Source organism: Amblyomma maculatum, chromosome 2 (assembly GCF_055883805.1).
Source record: "Amblyomma maculatum isolate TAMU_Amacu chromosome 2, ASM5588380v1, whole genome shotgun sequence".
Taxonomy (NCBI): Eukaryota; Metazoa; Arthropoda; class Arachnida; order Ixodida; family Ixodidae; genus Amblyomma; species Amblyomma maculatum.
Window position 1 is genome coordinate 103,096,089 of NC_139345.1, and position 20,513 is coordinate 103,116,601.

The 20,513-nt window shown below is 42.9% G+C and overlaps 1 protein-coding gene across 8 annotated transcripts in view; it reads right to left on the minus strand.

Annotated features, from left to right (window-relative positions):
* LOC146199434 (calcitonin gene-related peptide type 1 receptor-like) overlaps positions 1-20,513 on the minus strand; it is a 361,106-nt gene that overhangs the window by 275,538 nt on the left and 65,055 nt on the right. For all 8 annotated transcript variants that reach the window (XM_084594921.1, XM_084594913.1, XM_084594920.1 and 5 more), the window contains one exon: positions 4,633-4,694. The gene's annotated coding sequence lies outside the window, so the exon portion shown is untranslated. The remainder of the gene's footprint in view (positions 1-4,632; positions 4,695-20,513) is intronic.

Consider the following 20,513-nt stretch of genomic DNA (forward strand, 5'->3'; position numbering starts at 1 on the left):
TTAAGTGAGGTTGTGCTTTACAAAATACCTACTCCGCATGCGTCTGATTTGATTGTTGTTGCCAAGCTTAGCCAGTGATAATTTAAAAGTACTGCATTTTCTATACAGTTGCAAGCACACGCGCCCGTGATATCACTTGTTTGTCTGATATGCACACTTTAAACCAACTCTTTCGAAAGAGGTTGTCAAACTGAAGCGGTGGCGCTGACATCGCTGTGCTCTGCCTGACAGTACGCTTACGCCTATTAGCTGGATTGCGAGCTCACGAGCAGTTCCCACCAGCAGCAGAGTTCTGACAAAAGTGGTGCTAGCGCACGTTAAAGATATCCGACGTACTTAGGAGCCCCCACGGTGGTCGAACATTTTCCGGGGCATTCCGCATATACACTGGCTCTTTTTTCCTGCTTTAACTTTCACGTCCACCCTATCGTCCCAGCGTGCTTGTGAAGCCAACACAAACTGATCATTCTTGAAACATTATTTTTATACAAATTATAAATATTGTTAATCGAATGGGATAACTATGAGCAGTCAGCAATCTCGAAAAATGTTTTCGCTTAGACATTTAAAATCGATACAATTTAACGGCATTTGAATGGAATGTGTGAGCTTAAATAAATGAGCTGTACAGACGCGCAGCTTTCATGCCCAGAGCTTCTGAAACCATCACATCATGCTTGTTTTTCACTGCACCACAGCAGGTTTTGAAAAAAAGGACGACCACCTTTTCAAAAAGTTCCCAGCGAAGGTGACGTTTAAAGCAATTATTTTGAGTTCATTATTTTGACGAGATAGCTCTGTATTGACGTCAACGGTTCCAATCCTTCAATATATCCCTACTTGTTATATAAAGTGACATGCAATTCTGAACCGGTTATATCAGACTAGATACGCGTTTTAAGGTGTCGTTGCTAATTTTGCAATGGTGTGAAGCTCCACAGAGACGAACGTACAGGAGGAAAAGCACAGGGAAAAGCTGCTGGAACCGAGTCAACGAAATGTTTTGTCAGCATTCAGACGAACACTCTAACTTTTCAGACTGGTATGCAAAGAGCTAAGTGCAAGTGCTACAAGAGTGCTACACCACCGACCACTCAAAGAACGTTGTCAATTCAACTGAGACTAGCGTATTTGTGATTACATTGTTATTTCTGTTGTCTTCCCTTGATAACGTGGACACCACACCTGACATGTATGTAATGCCCCATATGCGGTCCAGTGCGCAGAGAGTGCGCTTCGTTAAGAATAACTAGCGCGCGTGCATACACAAAATGTTTGTTAGAAGCGCTGCTGGAAGTGGGAAGGTGGATGAAAGCATCAATGCAAACCTGGCATGTATCATCGCGGGGGTCTGCCTAATGATATCATTAGCGAAGACCACACTCTGCCTCCGCCGTAAGAATTGACACAAAGTGTGTCCACTTCACTGTTGTTTGTGTAGTAACAACCATCAAAAAGAGTTAACAACTGTTCCTAAAGTCTCCGAAATGAAATAACTTACTCTGTTCCAAACTTATTGCTTGACTTTATGCATTTTATGCTGGCCACTAGAGTGATATCAGCTTTCGCTTTAAAGTGGACAGTTTTTTCCTTAAAGCGAAAATTGCAATGCTGAGGCTTCGAATTCAGTTCTACATTAAATGCTATTTTTATCTATACCAGTACACCATGGTCTTGTCATGCGGGAGAAGGGCATGACCAGCGGCAGCCGTGTTAGACATTTTGTTAAAAAAAAACACGTGTTTTTTTTTTTTTTCTCTGTCGTTTGGAGCCTTGAGATCCTCACCTTTCCCTGCTATGTGAAGGCATAGAGAGAATTGCGTTATGGTGCTGTCAGAAAATGTTATAGTCAGTTGACAGGTCGTATTAATAGCTGAAACAGTGCCGCTCATTTCTGCCGTTGGCACATAGCTCTCGCTAAACATTTTGTGAAATATTTACGCATGGGAAGATCACTGTGGGAAATCCTTACGTTCCACACAATACAAGCGGCAATCATGTGACTGTTGCCACCATCCATCCAGTGCCGTATTGTCCAGAGAAAGACCGGTTGGCACCGGTAACACAGAAAGCGGCAACAAACATATCTTAGCATGCGGCACCAGCTGGGGTAGGTGTACAGTGATCATCTCACACTGCATGACGAAACTGATTAAGTGCCCTTTGGAGGATTGGAAAAAGCAATGCTGAGCAATTTCTCTTCAGTCATCCATAAGTAATGTTTTGCGCAGTCGATGGCAGCAAAGGAAGAAAGAAATGAAAATCGGTGAAACGTAAGCTTCTTTTTCAATGGTTATGACGCGCCAGCGTTAATGGCACTCACCTGCGGCTGCGTTTGCGGTTCTTGTTCGCATATACGAATTTCGCTACTCACGTAATTAGTAATTAGTTCGTTTACACTTCTATTAGTGCAAAACATTCATATGGCCATCAGAGACGCGCAGATGACCTTAGGTCGCCTAGCTACCATTGAAACAGCGTCGCTGTTCTCAAGCCTAACCTAGTATACTCTGATGATCAACCGCTCTTAATCGACAGTGATTCATTACCTTTGATCTTGACCTTTCAATTTTGACCTTTGATGCTTCACAGTAAAACCTGTCGGACTGACGCTGCATTTTAACCACAGCAACAGTGCTGACGTCCCTTGTGACGTGTTCACCTAGCTGTAAAGTGGCGTACCCACCGCATTCAGCCGTGTCTGCATGGTTGGTCTGAGATAGCGAGGGCTACAGCTTCGCAAAAGCGTCGCGGTAACACTAAGGTTGCTGTCGATAAACTTGCTACTAAACGGTGGGGACGACAAGAAGTTTTGTCCATGGGAAACATTACAGGAGCGAGATGAAAGATATAACCGACAACTACGACGTGACAAAGCAAATCCGGCGGCTGAAACACCTGAACAGCGAGAAAAATACCTGCTGTGAAACGCAGCATTGTGACTGCTGAGACCCCTGAGTAACATTGCATCTCAGCGCGCACAAAATCGAGCGGTTGAGGAGAGACGTCTGGCCAAGGCGACGGCCCTAGCGTCGACAGAGTTGCGAGACGCGCTCGACAACGCCGCATGCGAGCCGAGGAGCCGGCTCAAGAAACTGGCGATTTTAGCGACAGTTACCGCGCACCTTTTTGCTTTCGCACGTAAACATCTCTTTCAGCAGGTTAAACATCCGCTATTTTTGAAGCGAAAAGCTTCACTAGGCTCGTCAACATCGCCCTTCGCGTGAGCCGGAGCCCCAGATTTGCCACTTCTGCGCATGCGCGAAACCGAGTGACATCATGCACGGCGCAGGTGGCCAACGTTACAAAGTATCTAGTAACGTTGCAGGTGGCCGCCGTCGCCGCTGCCGAGGCTGACTTCTTCGCCTGACCTTTCGCCGCCGCCGCGCGCTACTGCGCATGTGCGCCGCCGCTTCTCCTCCTCGATAAGACGCGCTTGCTGATAGAACAGGCGCAGACACTCGCCATGGAAGGAGAAGCAACAGTCGGGCGGCGCAGTAACACCGATCCAGAAGTGGTAGCTTGGGAGTTGGCTAAAAAGCAGCAAAGATATAAAAACGCAAGGCTAGACGAACGGCTTTTCGCTTCGAGATATCCAGGCTTAACCTTACCTAAGCCACAGCTAATGTTTTTTTAATATCTGACTACTCATCAATATATAGCGGTAAGCTGCCATTTTCTGTAAAAGGCAACCAGTCATCGATCTCAATCAACGCTTTAAGAAAGCCGTACAACTAAACTTGGCGGCCCTAGACGTAGCTCCCCTAATTCGCGATCGAAGTGATCGATTCCAGTCTAATCCCCCTTTCTCAGAAGCGCTGTCCGATCTGGCAGTTCCGGCCAACAGCCTGTCGAATATTTATTAACCAGCTATAGCGGCTGCTACGTAATACCCTCCACAAGCAGGCTCGTGATTTGTCGCTCACAACACCCGCTCGACAAGCCGACTCCGGATTTTCAGGAAAACAGAGCATTTAGAAGTAGTCCCACAATGTTCGCGGAAGAAGCACGTGAAAGGGTTGCTGTCTTAACGACAACCAGGACCGTCACTTCACTGGAGCAAAGAAATGGCATGCGCTGTGGTGCAGGACATGCTCGGCTAAATTATCTGAGGACAATTTATAGTCATCGGCTGCACTGATGCATGGGATCTGATACTGTTAATCCGTGTGTAAGGCATCCTGCTTCGATGCTTAGTGCCCATCGTCTTACACATGTCGGTGGCAGATTCACGCTCATAGATGCGAAATACGAAAACTACTGTAGCGACATTTCTATTATAAGTCTATAAGCTTATGCAAATTATTCATATCTTAGTGCCAATTATTTTATGCTTTATTTCTGCTTCTTCCCTAGCTTTTTTTTTACAAAGGATTGAATAAGTTTGGCCCTAAAGCCTCTGTAATATGCTCCACTGGCACCGAACTCTAATTAAGCAGTAAAAACTACTCTGCTGACAACACTTCCCTAAAAAATATTTGATACGGTTTAATATATTCCTACTGTCACCACGCTCGCCAGTGACAAGCCCCTCTCCTATTATTTAACACCCTAATGTGTTGCATTCTAGTGAGTGCGCTGTTTTGTCAATCAGGGGCTTTTTGAAATACGAAATACACGTGCTATAGTTACCTGCGTTGGAGATTTGGAAGCCAGCAGCAAGCCCAGATGTTCTGGGGAAGCAAAGGATGTACCTGCACGAGCAACAAAACAAGCCATAAATATTATTTATGCACTAACTTACAGTCTCCGACTTAATTCCAGGGAAGGAACAGCAAACTTTCAAGAACAGTCCAACAGCAAAATATTCCTCAAAACATTTTGAAGCGAATACAGGGAGAACACCATGCCTAGAACAATCAAAATGTCCAAACATTGCATAATTTATTTCAAGTGATTTTAACAGCAGTGCAGTCCCTTCCTTAAATGTATAGGCAGCTTACGTTTTCTCTTTCTTTCTCGAGGCAAAAGGTTTCCACAAGGCTGGCCGGCTTGCACCAGCTGCTGCAGGGAACAGCAGGCTGAAAGTCTTGTCTTTATTGCTAGGTTCTGAATAAATAGAATTCGTAAGTGAAAGGTAGGCAGAAAATTTAATAAAGCCTTTTTTCGGCCACTTGCGAATAATAGCCGTAACTCCGGCAAGATCTAGTCTCGCCAAATGCAACCCTCGTGAGGGTCTCAGGATGTTCATCTGATACATTTCGCGAGCTCTCGTACGCTGCACATTTCAACAAAGCCGACGACTGCATGTATAGCAGTACGTTTTTACTTATTTACATCTATACGAAAAAAAAGTTCGAAGAGAAGTTAGTAGAACGGCGAGCCTTAAGAAGGGCACAAAGAGACCAGGCCGGCTGCTTGGTATCGATCCACATTACTTAGATTTTAACAAAAAAAAAAAAATATCCTTCCATAAACTGAACGGTCAAGGAATACCAAACAAAAGAACAGCGAAAATGGGGCCTTATTGAGTTCCTTGCCTCGCTTGAAGTGATAAGCGCTTTTTAATTGCCGCGCTGCTCTACTATTTTGTTGTTCTATCTTGTTCTAGTGTACGCTTCTCTTAGTTGAGTAACTTTATATTTGTGGAAAATGTCTGTGCTTCTTCTATTTTGCTTTTCTTCCTGCCCTAAAGTACCGCTAACGGAAACGCGCTACTTTTACTCGAACAAGAAAGGTTCCCATATGCGCTGAAATTGACGCGTTTTATAATTTTCGGCTGTCTTTATAGTATTCTAAACCAACAGAAAAAAGAGCAAAGAAAAGATGCATTTTCTCTAAGACACATAAAGCAGCGAGTTCTGTGTGCCGAAGCGGTATAACGTCTACGAAGTAACTCCCAGTCTTCGCGACAGTTTTCTTTTTATTCCTTTCCTTCTAAACGAACAAACTGCTTCTTTTGGTTTTATTTCATAGAGGAAACCTCGGTACATTCGTGGTGCATTTGGACAGAGGTATAAAAATGCAATGCAAGAACGTGAAGCAAACTATTATGCAGGTTGCATCATTCCTTAATCGCCGTTTCGCCCTTTCGACCCAAAACGGCTCTTCTTTCTTATCGTTTACCAATGCACGACTTTTCAAAGCCCTCATCACATATATTTTTACCTTCGTAGCACGCGTTATGAAAGACACCACCGGTGTTGAAGGCTAGATACATGTTAATACACACGAATCAAATTTGCTTAGAGTAGCTATTTTCATTCAACGTAAGCTCGTAGTGATATGGGACGTCTTAACTTTGCGCGACAGGATGTCAGCTACAATCGTAAGGAATCGCTTGGTTTGATTACTGTCGAGTTATGCAAAATGGAATCACATCAGCAAATTCTATGTGGGCGTTGCTGGGAGACAGACCATGAAGAACAGATGTTTGTTCTCTTATATATGACAGGGCCTTGCCTTGCTTTTTTTTTTTATTGTACTATTCTGTGCAGTGTAACGGAATGCTAAAATTTAAAAACCGCTTTTGCGCAGTAGTCTTCTTTTTTTTCCTCTAAATTATCAGCTTTTGAAGATTACCTACAGCTGCGTGCTGATATATGGACGCCACACAATTATAGTGCGTTGCGTTTTAAGCAGGGATGTAAAATCTGGAATCTAGTGTAATTTTTTATATACTGGAGCAAGCGCAACATGCTCAGATAGCGCTAAAGTTGTTAGTGTTTGATAGCAATAATGCTCATAACAAGCGTAACGCGGTGACGTGAAAATCGTTATCACAAAATCATCCACAGACATATTTGTGCAAATAGATACAACTGTAAGAACGTTCAAAAGGTAATGGCAGGCTGTGAATGAGCAATAACTCGCACAATCATGATGTTATAAAATAGTTTTACACGTGTGAAGGAAAACAGCACCACAAATGCAAGTCGCCTTACCTAAATCTATATTAATATCGGTCGAGAAATTCAGCTGCTATACCTCAAGAAAAAACACTAGCTCATGGCAAGGCAAATACTCCTGGACTAGGATATCACAACTTCAGCTTCGCTCCGTACTCTCAGCGCCGCCTCTATCATCAAACGTCAACAGATGGGCCACTATGAGAACCATTTTGCTTCGAGATCATGGTAGCTGTCGTACGCTTGCCGGATTCGCGTCTGCTTCCTGCAGTCCTGGGTGGAGGCTTCGCGGTAGATTCCCAGCAGAAGCAACAAACATCGAGTCGTGGCAGTTGCGCCAGCGGTATGCTCCCTTGCCAGACCTATGAACACACAAGGACTGCTCGGCGCGCAAGTCCCGGGCTTCAGCCCGGCCGCGTATCTACAGAAACAGATCTTCCCACATATCGTCTACGAGAGCCCAGCACGGAGTGAAGGCTAGGGAGTTAAAGGGAAGTGGATGCTTATTATTGGAGTAGGAAATGAAAGAACGCTGCAACTCAACGTTGGAGCTGGTTAGGTAACATGTCAACGCTCCATTTCCATCACTTCGGTCCAAGACCAACTGGCGACTCGGTTTGCCTCGTATCTGCCAGTACCATCATGGCCGCTTTTATTATGCTTTACTGACGCACCCCTCATTAGGGTCTAGTCAGTCGCAACCACTGAATGTGTACCTTCAAGTGGCAGCGTCTCTCGGTGACATCACCACCAAGAAGGCAGCAGCGCAAATTGCATTATGGTGAGGTAAGGGCGTTTGACGTTCTGCCAATAAACTCTGCTGGCAAACACCAACTCTAGGACTACATGCACACTTCGCCCACTACACTTCGTTTGTTTCACTTGGGTTACTTGGGTTACCAAATTCGAAGAATTCTGAACTTTATTCATTGCACATTCTCCAGAGATTGCGTATTTTTAGGTGTAAACAACATCGAACAAAAGTTCCTCTAAATAGAAAGTGGTAGCAAAGTAAGCTTATATCCCTGAAAACGAATATAACATGCTTAAATGAGCGGGTTAAAGCAGGACAATGAACATGTGTTTATTTAGCGACACCTTGCAGTTCAGGTTTTGGATTTTAGGATGGTCTTTCAAGTAAGCATTGATGACGTCTGATAATTGCTTTTCAATATAGGTTTTTGTTATTCTTTCTTTATTAAAGAGGCACAAAGCAGAAATGAAACTTCGTTCGTATTGTTATAGTACCGCGTTCCAACGACTGGTTAAAACGGCACAGTTCTTAACACGATCGGCTACTGAACGCAAGTATCCGAGTTCAAGCGCGATGTTTTCAGTCCTCTCGGCTCCGATGGTGCACTTTTTTGTTTTGTTTTTTTTTTGTGTGTGAAATTACTACACGCAGGTGCGTAAACGTTAGACGATTTTGCTAGGCTCTCCCAATTGAAATACTTTACAGAACCGTAGCAAAACGGCACGATTTTCTGTAGTTCTGTCAGACATGTCTGCAGTTCTGCATATCTTTTTTTGCAGTTCCGTAGTTTTTTCTACAGTACTCTCCAATGGCATGTAGTTCTGTAGCACATTTCTGTTGTGTATACACAGAATCCTGATTTTAGTACGAAAATAGCTTTTGCCACAATAGGCTCGGTTAGAAAGATTACACAGAAATTCTGTTTTGACAACAGAAAAGTGTATCTAGTTTCTTTCCACTAGCCTAAGCCTCCGAATTGGGGCTCTCGCACTGATAAGCATCTACTGATAGCGAAAGCAAAGCCGACTGCGCAGGACATTTATAGATCCCGAGCGTTTCTGTTTTCCATTACATTTTTTGCTTCGCTGCCATAACATCATAATCGAACGTCCTTAAAGACAGCTCTAAAAAAAACAACAGCGGAACATTATTTGGCGCGAGTAAAATGCCTGAACTTTTTATTTGTCAACAAAATATCTTTGGATAACAACGCATGAGTACTTTATTATTATAGGTGTTTTCTCTAGCTTTTCCTATCCAACTGGCTAAGGTGACGAAAGAACTGTAGCTCAGATTGTTAGCCCACTGTAGATTTTACCGCATGGGACATTGATTTCAAAGCATGGATTCAGTGTTTAATACTGGCATGGCATCGCACGATGTCTCAACGTTTCACTGCTACAATTTAAATGCGATAAGTGCGCATGAGCCTAAACTAAATCAGAAGTCTGATTGAAAGAGTAAATTTTGTTTTTCGTTACACTTGTGTTGTTGTAAATCATTGTTTATAAACTGTTATAACACTTCTGCTTTTCCTCAATGCCTGTCTACCCTTTTGTACATGGACAAAAACGTCAAACAGGAGTCCAGTGGAAGAGCACCTACAACGAAAAAATCACTGGAGAAGTTACCGCTCAGAAGCAGTACCGAACATGCAGTTTTATCTTTCTGGTACAACTGTTCAAAGGACAGCAAGAAAAAACATGGTAGAGTAGCAGTTTGAAGACATCATCGCCTCTTCACGTAACAATCACTGCGAGTGCCCTATGCACTGCGTTTAACATCAGCAGCAACAAAAGAAAGTGTCACAGGATAACGTAGTTTAATTTGACCCCCAGCGGCATCACAGCAATAACACGTTGTGCACAACCTCAAGGAAACACATACTTTGAGTGGACCGCATCGCAATCCTTCCAAAGGAACATTTGTTCCTTTTGGTTCAAGAGAACTACCATATCGAGTGATAACGTTTACTAACGTGTCTGGACTGTTGGCATTCTTTTCTTTCTCTCTTTTTACTCGAGTAGAGTAGTACTTGTGTAACATTCTCCTCAACCGAACCTGTCTACTGACGTAATCTCTGCGACAGTAAGGTCCATCCAAAGCACTCTCTTTTGAAAGCATCCTTTCGGTCTCAACGGTTCGTGCCTAAAACAACTGCATCTCTGAAGTTCTGTAATGGCCCTGCAACATTCTAACAAAAGCAGTCTTCGGCTTTTTCCTCATGCACAGTCTGTTACAGGCTTGAGGAGCCAAAAAACGAGACGTCAGACTAAGATGCCGTAACGTAACAAGGAGCCATGCTCAAGCTCATTTTCTTGTCACAAGAAATAGCTGGTTGAAATAGCAGCACGATACGTGTAGGTTTCCCACCAGAGACCAGAATCAATAGTCGTACATAAGAATATGTGGCTGTACTAGAACAAAAGTAAGGATTGCCATTATTCTAACAATAAGCAATGCATAAAAAGTGTTACTGACGACAAAGTCTCCACTGCGTATGCGAAAGTTTGTATGCGAGAGCTCTATTTTGGGCAGATATGGACAAACTAGCTGACCTATTTTCCCAGACACGACACACACACAAAAAGATTTTAGTCTGCATTGACGCTGCCAGAAACTTCAGGTCGCCCCGCCGCGGTGGTGCAATGGTTAGGGCGCTCGACTGCCGTATCCAAGGGTGCGGAATCGAATCCCGGCCGCGGCGGCCGCTTTTCGATGGAGGCGAAAAGCAAGGCGCCCGTGTGCTATGCGATGTCAGTGCACGTTAAAGAGTCCGCGCAGGTCGTAATTTCCGGAGCCCTCCACTACGGCGTCTCTAATAGCCTGAGTCGCTTTGAGACATCAAACACCCTGAACCAAACCAAACTTCCGATGTGTCATCTGGGAAACGCAGCCATGTAGACTCGATGGCTGCTTTTATTCTTGAGGTCATTTCCGTCGTGCTTTAACCAGCCAGAACTTATGAACAAGGTTTGCTGCTCATTATTGCAAAGTGGTTGTGCATTCTATTTTTCGATGCCCTTGCATTTCGAATATAAAATAAAAACCTGTAGCAATGCACGCTGATTCGAACGGCAGCATAGTGCAGTTCGTAATGAGGCATCAAGAACACCGCACTTCCAAAAGACCCGAGGAATGAAAGCAGTTGTTCTTGAGAGTCGTATAGCTGTAATGCGGTGGAAGCTATAAAATTTCGACTGCAACGTCGAACGCAGCTTCTATCTCGTGTGTGTAAAATTAGCTCTGCCTTCCGGTTACTTCAATATACATGATGAGGTCGAAATAATTGCGAAGCCCTTGACTGCATACCGTCGCACATTCCTCTTCACGCAAGGAAAGCCATGAACAATTTTATAAATATCTGTAGATGGTTTAATACCTACAGATGAAAATATGAAAGCCTGGGAACTTGAAATGCGCTATTATGAAACTTTTCGAATACGATTCGCGTACAAATAACTTGAGTTGATTATCACTTACAAATGAGTAGCCGCATTCGCTCAGAATAGTCTTCTTGCTTAAATTGCATCGAAATACACCATTTACTGAGTAATAAACTAATCGTTTAGCAAAGCCGGCCTGAAAATTAGGCCAAAGTTGCAAATGTAGTTCTTAAATTATTCAGGCAGTTCTTTATACTCACTCGTATTTCTAACGAAGAAACTCATAGTTAAAATTGCTGATATTTTGCAGCATAGTGAAATGCAGAACTAAGGCATCAATTAATGCGTCCCTCAGCACTAATAGTGCAACAAGACCTGCAGTGCTGCTCAGTAATTAAAAGTGGTCAACAATATAGCTGCTGGCGTTATTTTGTGCCTGATTCAGGCCACACTCGATTCTCGTGAGTTCGGCTAAATTGTGTTCTGCAACACCACCACTGTTTTCTTGCTACGGGCTTTCAATTTTGTCTTGACTAGGACGATTCGGCCCTAGCGCGCAAGACTCCTGAAAAGCTTTCGGCGAGTTCGAGCCTTTCTTACAGAGAGACCTTTTACGAGCAGATGCGGCAAGAGTAGCGATCTCAACGACATGAAGAAGGCGACGAGCCAGATCAACAAGCTGCGAACGAGCACTCAAGAAAAGCGCCAAGCAGCGAGGGGAAGCAGTGTGGTGGAGGGAAGTGCGTAAGGAGCGCGATTCTCTGCGAATAAGAAAGCACTGAGATTGCACTCCCCCTCCTCGAGCTGTGCTTAACTGCACCGTGAGAAATAAGACAGGAAAGAACTTTATTCAGTTCCGGGTACTACTATATAAATGTATTAAGTATAAAGGCCATTAAGAGCAAGTTTAATTACTGAAAGTGACTTCTTGCCACTTATTTTTGACGAAGACGTACTCGAAGTATCTTTACAATCATGCATGATTTTTACAACATACATGTACAGGTATTTGTGTAAGTCGCTGCTATTAGAGAGCAATGCAAACTTCATTCGTATTTGACTTTTTCCTTTCCTGCTTGCAACAAAAAGGTCTGCAGTAGCATGTAAATCAATAAATAAAAATATAAACCCACCATCCGAAACCGCGTGTGAATGCCGAGTATTTGCACGAGTACGTCATTTTGCACTTTTCATATTGTTTAATTGAGTGATATGCATTATTTATTATCCTAATTCACGGCTGAAGACCAATTCAACCTTCAAGTAGCTTGCCTTTATCAGTCATTCTAGTATCAATCGCATCATTACATTAACCATTCATTAAGTTAACTTTATGGTTCTTATAACTAGAATACGCATGAAATTGTATGGGATATGTTGCAGTGAGCGTTTTCCTCTGCAATATGAACATTTTTTTTTAATTCTCGCCTTTTAGGGAAATTTTGACTACAGATAGTCAATTGAAATTTCAAGACAACCGCTCCACTTTGGCGATTTTCACGAAATTGACTCCACGCATTTGTGGTGCTGCGAACCAGCCTGCCAAGAATCGGCACGCGCGGAACCGTAGCATTTGCTTCGCAGTTCAAGACATTGTTACCAAACTTTGGCATTAATACGTCTTAGAAGGGCAGATAGATTCATATTTTGCAGTAACTGGATAGAAGAGATGCGGAATTTCCTTGCGCACATGTTTTCCAGCGTCAGCGACGTGTGCAGATCGGGACACAAATATTCCTCGCTGTATATATTGAAACGCTTTCTGGAGCATGACAACGCAAGCGGTATCAGTTACCGAGAGTTTAATTTTTAAAACACTGACTTTCTCAGTCTAGAATGGTTCATGTACATAAGAGACAGTTTTGTTAAGGAACATCATTTACCGGACTCATTCCGAGCAAAAAGATTTCCGCATGAATTTTATCATTCTATAGCACCCCATATTAAAACATTCGAGCATCAGGATATTGCAGCTTGCTATAACGGGACACGGCATAATGATGTGACGTTAGTTCTAGCCTCTTCTAAAACTTTCCTCAATTCGTTATTATCCCAGGCCCCTGTGTCACTGGCCGTTAATGAAGCTGGCAGTTGGTAAGAATAAAATATGATGTAACGTTAGTTCTAGCCTCTTCTAAAACTTTCCTCAATTCGTTATAATTCCAGGCCCCTGTGTCACTGGCTGTTAGTGAAACTGGCAGTTGATAAGAATAGAATATGATGTGACGTTAGTTCTAGCCTCTTCTAAAACTTTCTGCAATTCGTTATTATCCCATGACCCTGTGTCACTGGCAGTTAGTGAAACTGGCAGTTGGTAAGAATAGAATATGATGTGACGTTAGTTCTAGCCTCTTCTAAAACTTTCCTCAATTCGTTATAATTCCAGGCCCCTGTCTCACTGGCTGTTAGTGAAACTGGCAGTTGATAAGGATAGAATATGATGTGACGTTAGTTCTAGCCTCTTCTAAAACTTTCTTCAATTCGTTATTATCCCAGGCCCCTGTGTCACTGGCAGTTAGTGAAACTGGCAGTTGGTAAGAATAGAATATGATGTGACGTTAGTTCTAGCCTCTTCTAAAACTTTCCTCAGTTCGTTATTATCCCAGGCCCCTGTGTCACTGGCTGTTAGTGATACTGGCAGTTGGTAAGAATAGAATATGATGTGACGTTAGTTCTAGCCTCTTCTAAAACTTCCCTCAATTCGTTATTATCCCAGGCCTCTGTGTCACTGGCTGTTAGTGAAACTGGCAGTTGGAAAGAATAGAATATAATCTGACAAAAAGAATTTTTTTTATAACTGTCATTACCTCATTAAGGTCGTTCACTGCACAGGTGCATAGCACATTCGACATCAAGGCCTGATCAATTGCTCGAGTATAGAAGATTGCCGAAGAAGGCAATACCATTGTTCTCCTTTCCTTAGCGCGAATAACAGCACATCCAAATTTTAGTTAGGTTAGCACGTGGCTCTTAGTATGAAAACGAAAAGACGAGAAAGGCCCAGCCTTACCGTTTGAAGTCACAGTGAGTGGGAAACGTTTCTAGCTTACGTTTTAAGCAAGCAATATTACAATTGTTCAATCTCGAGTGCCTATAAAACAAAAAGAAAGTGCTTCTAGTTTTCACATTCAACCGTTTTTAAAGAGCTTTCATTGCCAGCATTAATTATTTTGAAATATCTCCAAAAGCTCGTGTCAGCACCTACCGCGCTGCTTTCACGCAGAATGAATTTTTTTTTTTAAACCCGGCAGCTCTTTTTTTTTTTTTTTGGTCATCTATCATGTATTCATTTACAACCTCGACAAACCTGGCCTATTCGCTTGTACAGAGATGCCACCATTGTCGAGATATCGCGAGTTTAACGTAAACATTCGAACCTTAAACTAAAGATTGTGTTTATAGCCTGACATCGAAACAATCTGCTCTCAACACCTCCACCTTGGAGAACTTGAGACGGCCGCTATAGCTTGTGAAAATGCTGCTTTTAGAGTTCCTTAAACTTGAATTGCAACCTCTGGTATTATTATGTATAAGGCCTTCACCAATCCACCAACCTAATGAGAACCAAAGCGGCAGTGCAGAGCAATAATTAGCAGGTCAAGATATCACTCCACGGTTTCATTAATAAGGCAAAGAAACCTTACAGACAAATACCTTGGTTACAAATATATGGGCCGATCTCGAACGCAGCACCCGACTGGTGAGTTAAAATTAGGCTTAACGCCCGTAGAAGTGCAATGTAGTCAAACCTTGTCAGGCTAGTTTTCTGGCATTACGGGGCGGCTATGATTTCGCCCCACTGTGCAGAAAAGTCGAGCAGATCTCATGACTCAAGTTGAAAGCGTGTAACATTACTTCGTAGGCGACTGTTATTATTACACCTGACGGCAATACATATACGTGGGAGACTAGGCCCCCGAAGAAGATGCGAGGTAGGAGCACAGCACCTAGCGACACATGTAAGCCGAACACACCGACAAAGTTTCCTCGTTCGGTAAAATGGCCATGGAGGAAGCTGTTCGTTAACAGTTACAGAGTGCTGCGGAGAAAAGTGTGGTAAGACGTTCTAAGTCATCTTCATTCTGTGTTGTTTTAATAAACGCGATAGATTTGCGTTGTGATGTCAGACTGTCAGCTATACCACCGAAAAGTTATCTATCGTCTGGGTGTTTTTCAACATTTCGTAATCTATTCGCGTATTAGAATATGGTGCCGCAGGCGCTTCCTTTAAATAACATCGCTCAAACTAGACCGCCTAAATATCATTACCTAAAAAGACAGTTCTCAAGCACTCTAGCAAGCAAGGCTTCTATGCTGGCGATATGTTTACATGAAAAACAGTCCTGGAGAAGCACTTTAAATGAACCGTGCTTAGTTGCAAACTATAGTGCCGAGGAGTAACGCCAATATTAAAAATATTGATGGCACTTGCAGACGCCGCAGCCGCAGGCTATACCAAGGGCATCTTGTGCCATCTGCGCAGTCGTCTGCTACTATGCCCGTTTGTTTGTTTGTTGCTTTGAAGTTTTTTATTAGCACTTTAAGAGTGCCTTTTCATGTAATGTACGTCTAGGTGGTCTAGTTCGAGCGACTAACTGAGCAACAGAATGTGGTTCTGCAACGAGACGCTTGCGCAATTCACAGAAATACCCAACAGATGATGAGTGGTTTGTGGTTATTTGGAACATATACTAACGAAGAGGTATCAGTACATTTCAAAATTAACAGCTTCGAAATAACGCAGCATAATCTATCGGACTCTTCTCGAAATACACCAAACTGATACTAACAACCGCTTTTATGTCTATCTATTTTGTCGAACGAAAAAAAAAATATTTGGTTCCTTTTATAGCATTTAACGTTTCAAAGCGCCCTGGGCTATGAGGGACGTTAGAAAAAATATTTAGGAAAGTTTTGCTTGTATGACATTCTACGACTCGATCTCCTGCCCAGTGCTCCGAGTGGTCAGAGACTCCCACACACACGTTTGGCAGTGTTGTTTTTTTTAACATAGATCGCCTTTGAAAAGAGGTTTCATACTTTTAACTCGTAGGGTGCACTCTGCTCTTCTTCATGGAGGGTGACATGGTAGGTGCACTGACGGTAGATGAGTCCTAGCAAGAAAATCTCTCCCTCACCACTCATGCATGACACTCAGTGAAATCAAAAAACTGCCTTGAAAAGGTTTTTTTTTTACATTTCTGTTATATATATATATAGTAGGCTTAGTATATATACTAAGCCTACTTTATCTCCATGGCCGGCCCAACTGGCGACGGCACAACCAACGCATCCTGCTCACGTAAGAAATCGGTGTTGGTCCATGACAATGCTGCAAAATACTGGAAGCTTTGTGGAGTACAATAAAAATAGACACCTTTAGTATGGTCGTAGGCTCACGTATAGCTTTTAGACAATCCTGGATCCTGTCTACCTCATAAATACTATGATGCAGTGGATTTTTTAGTTAGTATCGTATTGACTTCGCTCTTCCTGTATTGATTGAAACTGCAGTTTGGTTAATGGACTTTCCTGACCACATAACCCCGTTACAAACATAAAAGGCACAAGATATGCGAGCTAACCAAAGCCCTATTTTTCGCGCCGCTGAATGTGCCACCTTACATTTCCAAGTGTTGAATAGTGTAGTTTCTGCTTGCTTTTTTTGCGGAGTACGGTGGAGGTACGTGGTTTAAAATCATCACTAAACCGCAGTTTCAGTCAGAACCGGAATGGAGAAGTCAATACGATAAAAACTAAATAATTAACCGCATCATAGTATTTATGAGGCAGACAGGATCGGGAATCGTCTAAAAGCTGTACATAAACCTTGAGCGTGCTAAAGTTGTCTGTTTTCAATCAGTAGTACCTTGTCTTGTAAAGACATCAATGATACTTAAATTTTAAAGTAATCAGAAAAGAAAAGCTAAGAATGGCGCGCGCGCACACACACACACACACACACACACACACACACACACACACACACACACACACACACACACACACACACACACACACACACACACACACACACACACACACACACACACACACACACACACACACACACACACACACACACACACACACACACACACACACACACACACACACACACACACACACACACACACACACACACACACACACACACACACACACACGCACGCACGCACACACGCACACGCACACACACGCGCACACACACACACACACACACACACACACACACACACACACACACACACACGTGTGTCTGTCTAAAGGCGTTCACTTGAAAAACATAACAAATGAAATTCCAAGTGCTATTCATGTTCACATCTTTGAAGATTTTCAGCGCTGACAAACTAAAGAGCATCCAATAATGCAAACACGGGGGCCAGTTGGTTGATCATTCTGTGGAATACTGCGCTACTTGATATACAGAGACAAATGGACGACGACACACGAATGAAGCGCAAACTTACAACTATTTATTTTTATCGACAAAACACGTACATATGTACAAAAGGCATCCTTGTCAAATCACAGACACATCATTCATGCAGGCATTTGTATCGGGTCGTGCTTGGCTCCTGTCCTTTCGAACCTTTACATGGCAAAGGGAGACCGCAGCCTAAAACCTGAACTGGATAGCAGGGGTGTTGTAGCATGCTTTCGATACGTAGACGATTTTTTGCTTTGTTTTAGTACAGAAAGATCTGGTACGGTTGACGCGGATATGATGGTCGCGCTTTTCAAGGGCAAGTTCAATGGGCTTGACTTTACCTATGAAGTACCTGATAAAGGGATGATAAGGTTCCTCGATCTACAAATACAGGAGACCCCCATGCACACATGCTGGTGGTATCATACAAAAAACGAAAAAAGCCTCATGAGATTCGATTCGAGCCAGTCCAAGCTTGTTAAAAGGAACGTCGCCCACTCATGCATGTTGCAGAGCATTAAGAAGTCCTGCGATCACAAAATGACAGAAAGCATCGGCATGCAAATAACCAGGCTGAAAGCCAGTGGTTTCCCAGATAGTGTCATTTCTTCTGTGGCAGAAAAGCTGCTGAATAACATAACGAAGAAAACGCAGGTGCAGAGAGAAGAGAGCAACAGAGAGCGATGTGTTGTAATTCCGTATATACACAAAGTATCACATGGATTAAAGAAGGTAGCAACCAAACATAATGTGAAGGTGATATTTAGGGCGCCAAAAAAGTTGATAAGCCTCTGTAATGCAGTAAATGAGCATGATAAGCGTGGCAAGAGGAAGGAATGTGAAATTGCACATCAAAAAAGGTTCATACCTTGTCAGGATGAAATCATTTACAAGATCCCGATTTCGTGCGGAAAACAATACATCGGACAAACGGGAAGGTGTGTTAATAAGAGGCTCCTGGAACATCATAATGACTGTGGGAAAATCAGCCACCCTGGAAATCTTGCGCAACATTGCTTGCGATGCGTAAATGGCTGCTAACCATTATTCCATAGGACTGAAATTGTAGGTAAACAATTGTAGGTAGGTAAACAAAAGGAAAGAATTGAAAGAGAAATAGTAGAAGCCTTCTTAATCGAGTCAGCAGAAAAAGATATGTGCGTTAGTACATCTTCTGTGGCTCTCACAAAAGAGGAGCTAGATATGATAGCTGTGCAGATGCGGAGTTGTGGTCGAAATGATAACGTGCGTGATCACATGCATGAATGATGTGTCTGTGATTTGACAAGGATGCCTTTTGTATATATGTACGTGTTTTGTCGATAAAAATAAATAGTTGTAAGTTAGCGCTTCATTCGTGTGTCGTCGTCCATTTGTCTCTGTATATCAGTAGCGCAGTATTCCACATAAAGAGCATCGCTAACGTCGTCAGATAAATGCGAGATTATATTTATTTTCCTACAATCCCGATTATCAGCAGTTACACTCCATTCAAACAAAAACTGTGCCCTCCTCTGATGTACTTGTTTTTCTTTTTTGCTATCGTAAATTTGTTCTATACGGATTCATTTTTCAAAGTACGGAACCTGTTAGTGCTGTCGTACGCCGAAGAAAAGTAAGGGGTGCATCTCATGCGCCCTTGTCTCAAGTGGCAGACGATACCGGAGCCTTGATGCCGTAAAGGTTTCTTCAGTTTTAGTGCATGCAGCGAAGAGCCCTCAGGCTGAAAAGCCTTGCTTGCCTACAAGCCTTCTCTTTCTTTAGCTTACAGTTTTGGAAAAACCCTTAGCAACGAAATCGTTCGCAGAGCTCCTTGGAGCTAGCTCATAGCCCATTTCGCAAACGAGCTGCAGTCTTTGCGCCCCTTCCAACCTCATTCTAGACCGCCGCTATTCTTTATTTGCCTCTTTTCGTTTTTCTGTACGACTTTTTCAGCGAGGGTTAGCTCAGCGTCTACATCTTACTTCGATAAATTCCTCAAGCACTTTTTCCAGAATGTGCAGCTCATCGCTGCTCAAGGTTCAAAGTTGTTCATCAGTGCTGACGGATAGGAAGCCAGTTCATTGTGTTTAATCTGTGACGAGCAACTGATGTCTAAAATTCTAGCAATATCTCTCGGTCTGTGCGAAAGATGATTGAAAGAGACACGTCCGTAGTTATTCGGCCCAGAAAGCCTACATTTCGCCGACGCAGAACCCATAGAGAGTGGTGTGTTGGGTAGCAGCTGCGTCTCAGACCGTCACTGAAACTGCTCAGAGGAAATTGAGGTAAGCCTTAGATGTGTTTTTACTTTAGTGTGTAAGAAGCTATCAAGATATACGAAAGTGCTTCGTAAGGCATTGGAAGCCGATGAGGTATATGTATCACTCTCTACGTGTCCGTCCTCGCGTTCGTATAGCTTAACTCGATCGGATAAAAGTTACTGCAAAAACAACAGACAGGACAGAAAACATCGCGGAAGATAAGCCGGCTTTCCTTTCAGACTCTAGCCTGATCTGCACCTGGGAACTACGAGAGCAGAAAATCAATTCAGGAAGATAGGGTAGCCTGTTCTGCAGGCCCAGCGAACAACAAATTCTGTCTATGCTATTACATATAAATGGGGATTTTTTTTTTTTGTCTTTCATTACGCGCGTTTCAAGGATAAATCCGTCTGCTGACGCGACACTTCAAGTAAGCAATGTAGCTTATATCAAGCGTGCTTGATTGTTTGAGTTTTTCATCGCAAGCAACCAGCTTCCGCAAGCTACAATAAATTGAAAAACAATTTTTCGAGAGTTGGCCGCTGAATACAAGTCTTATGTTGCGACTTGAAAATATCATGCATCATGTTCCACTTTCTCTCGGCTTGACAAAAAACATCACACACGTCACGAAAATAACAAGATTTAAATGTACATTTAAAGGTCACACCCGCTACTGAATCTTAAATACTCGTCATTCGTGACCCTGGACGCTTCGCCGTCCTTTTGATGAACCATTCTCATCTGCGACATGATATTTGCATTCAGGAAGTGAGCTTAGCTACCTGACATTTCCCTGTCTTGGTCATTCTTGGGCGACATCAATCCTTTGGGCGCTTTGCACAGGTCCTA